Here is a 10,100-nt window from a genome sequence, read left to right on the forward strand (position 1 = left end):
TCTTCCGTGGCTTGGAAGCTAGAAGTTGCTCTACTGCACAGGCCTGGAAGAAACTGCGGCCAGCTTCCCCTTCCTTCCCACCCACCCACTGCTGCACACACACACACACACACAGCTTTCACACTGCGTGGTAGGGCCATGGAGAATTCGCTCTCGGGTAATGAGACAATTAGCTCCCTGAATTCTTCCTGCAAAAACAAATCCGGGCCCCCATGGCATCTGTCCCCTCCTGTTCCTCCAGCTGGCCTCCTTGCCATATGCACCCCCTCCCGGAACCAGGCCTGGCCTCCTGCCCCCTGCCCACTTGTACTGTGGAGGATGGGGTGCCAGGGCTGGAGCTTATGAGGCTGGGCTTGGGGAGCGGGGGTGGGGCTCGGATGAGGAAATGGACCGTTGTGGTGCTGGGTGGAGCTCTGCGTGGGGTGAGGTCAGGAATAGGTGCTCAGTGCGAGCTGGGGCTGGAGCTCATGGCGGCTGGAGCAGCAAGGAGGTGCAGGCTGGCTGTGATGGAGGCCGGTGCCCCCTGAGCCGCGAACTCAGCTGTACAGTTCTCCTGTGGGGCTGGCAGGCACGTCTTCAAAGCTGCTCCGCAGCAGCGAGGCGGCATATGGACCGCTGACAGAGCAGCTGCTGGGGAGCTGGGGAAGAAGCCGCCCAAAGGAAGCCTTGAGGGATAAACACGAGAAGCGCATGTCACCATGCAGCGCCTGAAGCGGGCCCTGCGGCTTCTAGTCCCCTTCTGGAGGCAAGGACCCTGGTTTTAGGTGACATGCTAGAACCTCTGCCCCGAGAATGCTTGTCACCATCGTCGTGCAAATAGAACACCTTTGGGCACTTATTAGGAGCCAACCAGTTCCGGAAGCTACTTTAAATGCAATGTGCCATGGATTCCTTCGAACAGTCCTCTGGAGAACTCTCCATGTCCCCATGTTGTAGATGAACACACCAAAGAGAGAGAACTTTGGTATTTCATGCTGGCCACGTGACTTGTAAGCAACCTGTGGCTGACTGTAAATCCTTCACTTGGCTTCACCACTGAGGCTTGAGGCCACAGCCATACTGATGGTCTGTCTCTCATAGGTTTGGCAATTAGGATGCAAGGCCTGGTGTCATTTGCAAAAACAACCGGAGCACGCTTTCTCATCTGAGCGTCAGAAAATAAGGGCGGGCATGCTCACCAGGTCTTCTAACCTCTAAAACAGATGTGGCAGTCTACGGATTACATGGAAATGAACGGAGAATTAACCATACCTGGGGGAGCTGCCTTCCCATTTTGCAGGTGAGTAAACAGGGCTTTGGGGGTTTGCCTGAGGCCTCATAATAAACCTGGCAGAGAGGAGACTTGGGCTCTGAGCTTCACACCGCAGGTCTTGTCCTCTCTCTGCTCTACCGGGAGTGGATCATGTTAAGGAAGGAGTAGTCTGAGCTGGAGGAGGAGGGAAGGGAGCCATGAATGTGGCTTATTCTAGGCAGTGGCTGGTAATCTCAACACATCTCCAGGCTATAGAGCTCACAGACTGTTGTTTCAAGGAACATCTAGATTGAGACAAAAGATACTGCTATTTTATTTTTTCACTTGTCCCCAGCTCTGTTTGTAACCCAATTCCCAGCGGCCCCAGGAAGCCGTAGGCCGGTCTCTCTCCGTCCATTCAATGCCACGTCTCCAGGTGAATCTGCCACCCCAGTTGGGGATCTGGATCTTCCAGACGTGGGCACAGCAATCAAGAGTCCATTCATCACGCAGAAAACGGACACCCGACAGATCCAGTTCCACTTCGATGCTGCAAACTACAGAAAAACAGAGGGCCTCATTTTCTCAGGCACCGGGACAGAAAAGTTGCCAAGTAAAGGCCACAAGGTAAACCACAAGTGGCACCTCTTTCATGGCTTCCCTCCCCAGGCAAATCCCAGCCTGTCATTCCCAGCTCTGGATTCCAGAGCACCAGGCTAGAAGACCCTTCATGGACTCACTGTGCTGTTTGGGTCAGGGAAATAAAACATTCAAAAGCTTTGCCTTTTTTTTTTTTTTTTCCTAAGTGGAGGCTAGGCTTGGGGCCCCTAGGAGGCCATGATCCTAAGTATGAATCTTTGCTGAGCAGAACAGTAGAGGAGGCTGCAGACCCAGAGAGCGAAGAACACCAGAAATTGCTGATGACTTCTGGGTTGAATTCAAGAATTTCTGAGTACTGCGGTGTCCTTGGACATGAGGACAAGAGTAGAAGTATGTCGTAGCTGGCTTGCAAACTTTTTTTTGAGGCTCACTGCTTGAGTCCCAGTCTATGAGGCACAAGGACACCCTGAGTAAAGTCACTGTATGTAGAGAGAAGACTAGATTTCTGAGCGGGGTGTGTGTGTGTGTGTGTGTGTGTGTGTGTGTGTGTGTGTGTGTATGTCTCTCTGTGTGTGAGTGTGCATGTCTCTGTCTTTGTGTTGGGATGTATGTACAAGTCTCTCTGTGTGCATTCCTATGGAGGCCAGAGGACAACATCTGTCAGGTAGCTTAGGATGTTTGGCTACTGAGTCCCAGGGACCTGTCTCTACTTCCCCAGGACTGGGATTACGAACGTGTACGCCGTCTCTGTTTGTTTTTTTGATTTAAATACTTATTTATTAAAAAGCACGAGTTCTGGGGATTAAACTGATGTCCCTGTGCTTCTAGGCCAAGCGCTTTACCAGCTGAGCTGTCTTTCAGTGCCCTTCCCCCCACGTTTTGAGTCAGTAGCCCGGGATGTACTAGAATCTGAGAGCCCCCGTCTCTGCTGGCCCCACAGTGGGTGCCACCACGCCCAGCTCCCGCCCCTCTCTTGCCTCTTCTGTTGTCCCACTCTCCCCTTTGTCTGGTACTCTTCTCTTCTTGGCAGTGGCTTGTGCTGTCCCTGGTGCCCAGAACATGCACGGCTCTTTGCTGCTCATCAAACTTCCATCCATCTTTAAAAGTGTGGCTCAGCTCACGACTTTGTACGGAAAGTTGTTTGGACTCCTTACAAAGCGTTGGTCACTTTCTGCTATATATTCCTACTTTGGCCCCAAGATTATTCTCTGTTATTCCAAACTTTAAAGTCCGTGTCAGACCCAGGAACCCACACCAGGCCATTTTGGCTTTGTTGTCTCTTTACTTGTGAGCACTGGATCAGAGTGAATGGCTCAGACCGGGTTCATTGGGTTCCAGATGATGAGGTCCCTAACTGGAAGGGATAAGATAGTATTTACTCTTTTATTGTTTTATTGCTAGTATTAGATGGCATAAAACTGAAATGTAAGCTCCATGGTTTTTCATGTATTGCATTATCATCCCATCTGGTCAAGATATGGACTAAATGACAGCTATAACCCTAAATTCATAAACTGTAAAGTGCTGTGGAAATGTTGGTTTTGACTGTTACCAGGAGATGGAGCCCCTTTCCCATGAAATCCCTTTCCTACAACTCTAGGTTTCTGGCAGTCATGAGCACAGTGACAGCCATCCTACTAAATTACTGCTGATGCCAGAACCTCCATCCCCTAACTGTGCAGAGTGGCCACAGAGACACAGCTCCATCTACCACTGTCACTAGCCACAGCTCCCAGGGCCCCTACTCTGGAACCATAGGTCCTGAGCAAGCCCCAAGGATGACAAGATGGCCTCATATTGAAACACAACTGTGTGATTTGCATCCGATATAATTTGATCCATAAGATCTTCCTTGTGGACCAGGTCTAGGCAGAGACAAGGAGAAGAAATTCCAGAAGCTTCCTAGGCTGTGTAGACACCAGCGAAGTGAGTGAGACCTACCTAGTGATGGCTTCCTTTCCTCTCATGAATCACTCATTGGGTCCCCACCCACCTCCCGTGCTGACTCCTCTGGGCTTTTGCCAGCACTCCTGCCTTATGTGCCAGTTCTCTAGCTGGCTGCTTCTTAGTCTCTCAAACTGAACCTATCTTCCTTCCTCCTAAACCTGGCTTCCTATCCTGGCCTCTCCTCTTCCTCCATCCTGGTGTCACTAACCGCCAAGTGCCCACTCAAAGCTCTGTCTGAGGTCAGTGCTTCCTTCAGCCTGGTTCTCCCTCTGGACCTTCCCTTCCATCACTTCCGTTGTTACTGCTAAGAGCCCATAGGGTACCAAAGCCATCTAACCGGCTCTCTGTCAAAACTGGACCTGCTTCCCTGCTTCCCGCTGATCGTACCTGCCCGGAAGACCTACAGAGTGTGTCTCTGCTTTTGTCTGTATTCCCTGTTCGTTTCTTTGCACGAAATTTGCTTCTTTTGACTGTTGACAACTGCTGGCCTTTCTCAGAACCTCTGTGAGTGCCTCCAGATACTTCCTTTTCTATTTTTGATAGGTATCTGTGCATATGGTATGCATGCATGCACATTTGTGTATATGTAGATATACGTGTGTGTGCATGCACTTGAACATAGAGACCTGAGGCTGACCTTGGGAGTCTTTCTGAATGGTTCTTCATGCTATTCATTGAGGCAGAGTCTCTTGGTTGATGCCAGGGCTCTCCAATATGGTTAATCTATTATCCAGCTTGCTCTGGAGAGCCCTTGTCTTGACCTTTTAAGTGCTGGGATTACAGGTGAGCTGCCACACTCACTTGGCATGTAGGTGGGTGCTGGGGATCTGGATCATACCTGTGTAGCAAACACTCTGGCCACTGAGCTGACTCCCAAAAGCCTTCTGGACACTTTCAAACTCTCACAGTCGACCTCCATGTCTCTTGGTCCTGGTGTGGGGTTTGCCCTCCATCTTGGTGAGCAAATGAATGAGGACTGCATTCATGACTCTGCAGAAGTGAGGGTGAAGTCACCGAGCTGTCAATCATACTTAAGAGAACCAAGCCCTTTCTAAGAGGCTAGGATATGCTAATCCAAGGGGGTTCCGAGAGCACACCCCTCTCCTCTCCATCTCTGGCCCTCATGCCTGGCAGAACAGGGAAGTTCTTTTTGCACTGTATACAGCTCAGAGCTGGAAAACGCTGAATCCAGGGAAACTTTGTCATAATTAACTACCTATTTGAAAGTACAAACTATGTAATTTGCCTTTAAGTGATCTTAAATTAATACAAATAATGAAGTATGCTCAGAATACTTCAGTACGGGTACATCCAATTGAACACAATTAAAATTAAGACGGATTTATTAGCATTGTGACTATTATTGATTAAAACGGTAATGATAAATAAGGAGAAATGTTAAGTACAACAGGGAATTGGTAATATTTCTTCAAAGTAATCATTTTGCTGTGACTACCCAATTATTAGTACATTTAATGTGTTATTCAGTGCAATTAATTACCCACTTTGCTTCTGGGAAGGCACTAGGAAAAATTGCTTCTGCCTGGAGTGGTAGTTGCTGCTTGGCAGAGGGACAGGGAGAAGGCACTGTGTGCAGGAGCCTCATGAAGACCACACTTGTGGCTGTGGCTCCCTGTGGCTCAGACAGAAACTTCAGTGGCACAGGGCAAAAGGGGACAAGCCGGTGCTGACTTCTCAGCTTCACAGTGAGTGGCTTTTTGCAACCCTGGGAGCACCTGTGAAGTAGACTGGCAGATGGAATCAGGAAAGCTGTCCTGAGTTTTGACAGGGTCACCTGGATGTGTGATCTAATAGTGGCCTTACCTCCCCATGGTTCATGGTCTTCGTTGAGTGGGAATAACACAGTCTGTGTATGAAGCTCTTTGTGGGACTGAGGATATAGCTCAGCTTTTAGCAGACTGGATGACTCCCTGAGTTCACTCTCCAGCACTCAATAATGAACAGACCCGGGTATCTGCAGTCCCAGCACTCAGGAGTATCAGAAGCTCAAGGTTGTCCTCAGCTACACAGGGGGTTCAAAGCTGGCCCAGGTTACCTGAGACTGTCTGAGGAAACAAGACAGAACAAAAGGCAAAAAATCTTTATAAAGGAGCTCCCAGATCTGCATGGAATTCCAGTGGAGCCCTGGTGATTGCTGACCAGGAGACTCAGGTGTTCCCCTCCCCGCAATCCAGTATGACTTGGAAATTTGCTTCTGGTTCCTGAACATAACCTCTCGCAGCCTGTCATAGGTCCCCAGCAACTTAATGCAAGGTGGCTGTGAAGGACTGCATACCCTTCCTCCCTCTCTACTTTTCTCTCATGCCCCTGGCCTAGACTATGTGGTCTGCAGGACTCCATCCTTTCTGCTGGAAGACTAGGGATGGGTGAAATAATGACAGGGTAGTCAATGGGCACTACCTTGAAGCTTTTCTCTATTTTCCTCCTTCTCTGTCTGCACAAGCACTCTACTAGGAAAGTAGATGCCATCAGCCTTGTGTCAAAATAAGGATGCTGGGTCTAACATAAAGGTCTGGATAGGAGAGTTATTGGTCCAAGGTCACAGATCTCAGAAGCGTGTGCTTGGGGAAGCAAATTCATACCCGTGACTCTTAGGAAGCATTCTCCCTGATTCCCTTGCTTCACTGCTTCATGCCACTATCTTCTTATCTTTGGAAAGTCTAGCTGCTGACTTTCCTAATGCCAAGGGTTCAATGTATTGTTTCCTAAAGCTAATTGTTGCTTTTTACATACAGGTTCTACTTTATGAGCTCCAAATTGCCCAACTTAGATTTTATTAAGCACACACACGTGATTTTCCTTTTTTTTTTTTTAAATTAAGTTCACTCCTTTGATATTTTCAAGGGAGCTTGAGCTTGAGTTTGCTTTGTAGTCACAGAGACACAGGAGAATCTTATACCGATTTTAAGCCCCAGAATGGGGATGAAAGGCAGCTGGTGATTCAGGAAAGCATTCAGGGCAGAATTGCACTGCTCCTGTGCATGGGATTACCCTTCTGATCTTCTCATTTCCATGTGGTGGGCTGGGCGAGGGTGGGCTGGGCGAGGGTGGGCTGTTGGAACGGCCTATGTCATCCCACATTCTACTCTCACTCGTCCAGTAGTGGCTTTACTATATGTGTGTGGCTGCTTATTCCAGGCCTCAGTTTCCCCATTTGTAAAGGGAGGATAAAGAGATAGTCACTGCAGAAAGATTTTAGGCTGTGTTTCAGTTCTGGTCCTGGTAGCAAATGGCTGTAACATTGTGGTGGGAACCCTTTAAATGGCATACCTGGACTCACAAGAAAAAGCCATTTCAAGGCACTGGCATATTTTTGCAACCACTAATTGACCAACTGCTTTGTCCTAGGGACTCTTCATACTACACTAGGACACTGGGTAGGTGAACAAGTTAGGAGACAGCTGCAACACTAACCACAGGAACAGATGACTGACAAAATTAAACTTAAAAATGGCAGCAAGACCATAGTAGGGGGAGGGGAGAGGGTGCTCCTTGAGACTGGGATTCAGGAGGAGCTGGGAGAAAGTGACATTTGAGCTGAGACCCAAAGGACAAAAAGTAGAAACAGTATTCAGCCTCGAGGAGATTGGCTGCGACCAGGCCAGAAGAAGGTGTGAAACTTAGCACATTTAAGGGTGAGAGACCAGGCCATGTGGCAGGTAAGGTAGAGATGGCTCTGCAGGGCAGACTGTGGCTCCATGGTGATTAGTTAGTTCTATCTGCTATTGCATTCCCTGATCGAGTGACCTCAGCAATGACATTCCAGGGTCTTTCTGTAGGAGCTCATTTCTATAGAGAGGATGGGCACATAAGGTATTACTTCCCCGAAGTGGGCAGAGGAGAGATTTTCTGGGGGGGCGGGAATAAGGTGCTTTTGAATGGATGCCCATTTCCACACCAAAGGGTGGCATTCTTGTATTTCTCTTTGTATCCTGCAGTGTCCATGATGTATTTCTTCAGCCACCATCTAGGCAAGACGTGTATCAGGATGCTGTTTGGTGACTCAGCCAGGTCCCCTCCCATTTTGACTTTTAGTTTCCTCATCTTTAAAATGGGATAGGCATAAAACTTATCACTCAGTTTTGTGAGAATTTAGCAATACAGTATCATAAAAGACTTTGACAGAGGTAATACCAACACCTTCATAATTATAATTTCTCTTAGACAGTTATAATACTTAAGATATTATCACAAAGGTTTTATATTTTTGGTTATTATTAGGAATTCCTGAAACTCATGCCTCAGGAAAACCCTGCTTTTTTTTTTCTTTAGCACAAATTGTCACAGCTTTTATGGAAAGCAATTAACAGTATAAATCAATGGCACACAAACACAAACAAACAAAAAAAAATCATTGTTTTGTTTGCCCAGGAATCCACTTAGAGTTTAGCAACAGCAGCAAGGCAACCAGCAGACTTCTGCTTCTGCCTGGGATGGAGTGGCTGGCTGCAGCCTGATGCCCTGCTGAAGAAACAGAAAAGGAACATTGTAGATATTCAAATAGAAATGGATCTTCCCTCTAAACAAACCTTGGATGAATCTCACAAATATTGACAAAGAGGCCCACATGCAAAATCTGTATGACTTTGTATTTGGCTATGCATGAAATTTAGAGATGCATTTATATACAGTTGATAACTAAAATACATAAAAGCATAAATGCATATGATATGTGTGAAATGTATGAGTAAGCATATAGTTTATATTTATGCAACATATTCAACTATGTAAATATATATTTGTATTTATGTAAAATTCATTCAATTGGTATTAAAAATTTGGTTTGAATCTGAAATGTTCCTCAAAAGGGCACACATTACAGGCTTGGTCCTCAGTCCATGGTATTGTTGGGAGGTCATGGAACCCTCAGGAAATGGGGCCTACTGGAAGGAAGTTAGGTTGTTGGTGTAATGTCCTTGAGGGATATTGAGATCCCAGCCCCTCCCCTTCCTTCCTCTTTGCTTCTTGGCCTCTAAGGGATGGATGTGTAACTCCACCACACGCTTTTTGTCATTGTCTGCTGTCTCTCCAAAGGCCCAAAGCCACAGAGCCAAATAATCATGGACTAGGACCTCGTCCTAGACAGAGCCCAAACAGGCTTTTCTTGTGTTTACCACCCTGACTATTTTGATATGATGATAAGAAGCCGCCTGGTATAGATAGTATACCCCGAAGGAAGGTACAGTCACTAGATGGTGGCCCAAAGGACTTGGGCTTGTGATCGTACTCTGCCTCTTGACCTAGGTGGTGCATCTCTGGGTATGTTCTTTTTGTGATCAGTCATTAAACTGTCTACTTTTGATTTTTACACATTTCTCTCTATATAGTTCACTTTGATTTTAAAAAGCAAATAATTGAGTATATGGATAATGATGTGTGAAAAAGATATTTATTGCAGCATCATATATTACAGTAAAAAATAGGAATAATCTCACACTCTAAAATGGGAACTATTTAAATATGGTAATGACAGTGTCTTTAAAGAACAGTGTTTTCAAAGGATCTTGAAAGTGTGAGAGAACATTAACATTTCCATGTTAACTGGATTCCTCCAGGGCTTCTCTTGTCCTTACCGGCCTGCCTTCAGCTGTCCTTGACTGGAACTGGGTTGTCTGGGAAGAATGGCTCTCAAGAACATTCACCCAACGTTTCTCTTCCTGTCCTTACAATCAACTGAGATAACAATCTTGGGCAAGAAGAGCAACATCTTCCTACACATCCTGGAGTTCACCAAACCTCTGCCCACAAAGTTGTGAGTATTTTACATTATCAATCAGCTGTCTAGTGGTTCTTTCTGTCCCTCGATCCACTCTGCCACCTACCTTGACTCAGTCCTACCGCACTCAATAGGTTGCTGTCTTCGTGACACACCTGCACACAGCTTGGTAGTCGCCTTGTGCGAAAGCCTATTATATACAAGGTCAAGCCACCCTCCTCCTCCTTCCAGGATGAAGTGGAGGGTGGGGGACACTTTTCAAACTCCTCACTTTTTTTCTTTTTTACTTTTATAATCAGAAAATTGCAATTTATGAGCAATCCAGATGAAGGCTTTTCAGATGTCACTTCCTTGTGCTTTTGGGTCACCTGAGGTCTCGTTACAACTGCTGCTGACTGGGCAGGTCCAGATTGGGGCCTGGGACCCTGCATTTCTAGTAATGACTCCTAAGAAGGTTGGGAGTCTACACATGGATCTGGGCTAAGCACAGAGTTTTGGGGATCCCTTCTTTAGAGAACAAAGTCAAGTTCCTTTGCTCCCCAAGCAGATGTAGCACTGTGAAGTCACATAGAAGGATTTAGGAGG

General features: G+C 46.8%; 1 long non-coding RNA gene across 1 annotated transcript; it reads left to right on the top strand.

The window, feature by feature from the left end:
* Positions 1-94: 94 nt before the first annotated feature.
* On the top strand, positions 95-9,547 carry LOC131904691 (uncharacterized). The gene is made up of 3 exons (XR_009377797.1): positions 95-157; positions 1,203-1,858; positions 9,355-9,547. It is a non-coding gene; the product is annotated as an uncharacterized LOC131904691 (long non-coding RNA).
* The last annotated feature ends 553 nt before the right edge of the window (positions 9,548-10,100 follow it).

The sequence above is a fragment of the Peromyscus eremicus genome, chromosome 2, assembly GCF_949786415.1.
Source record: "Peromyscus eremicus chromosome 2, PerEre_H2_v1, whole genome shotgun sequence".
NCBI lineage: Eukaryota > Metazoa > Chordata > Mammalia > Rodentia > Cricetidae > Peromyscus > Peromyscus eremicus.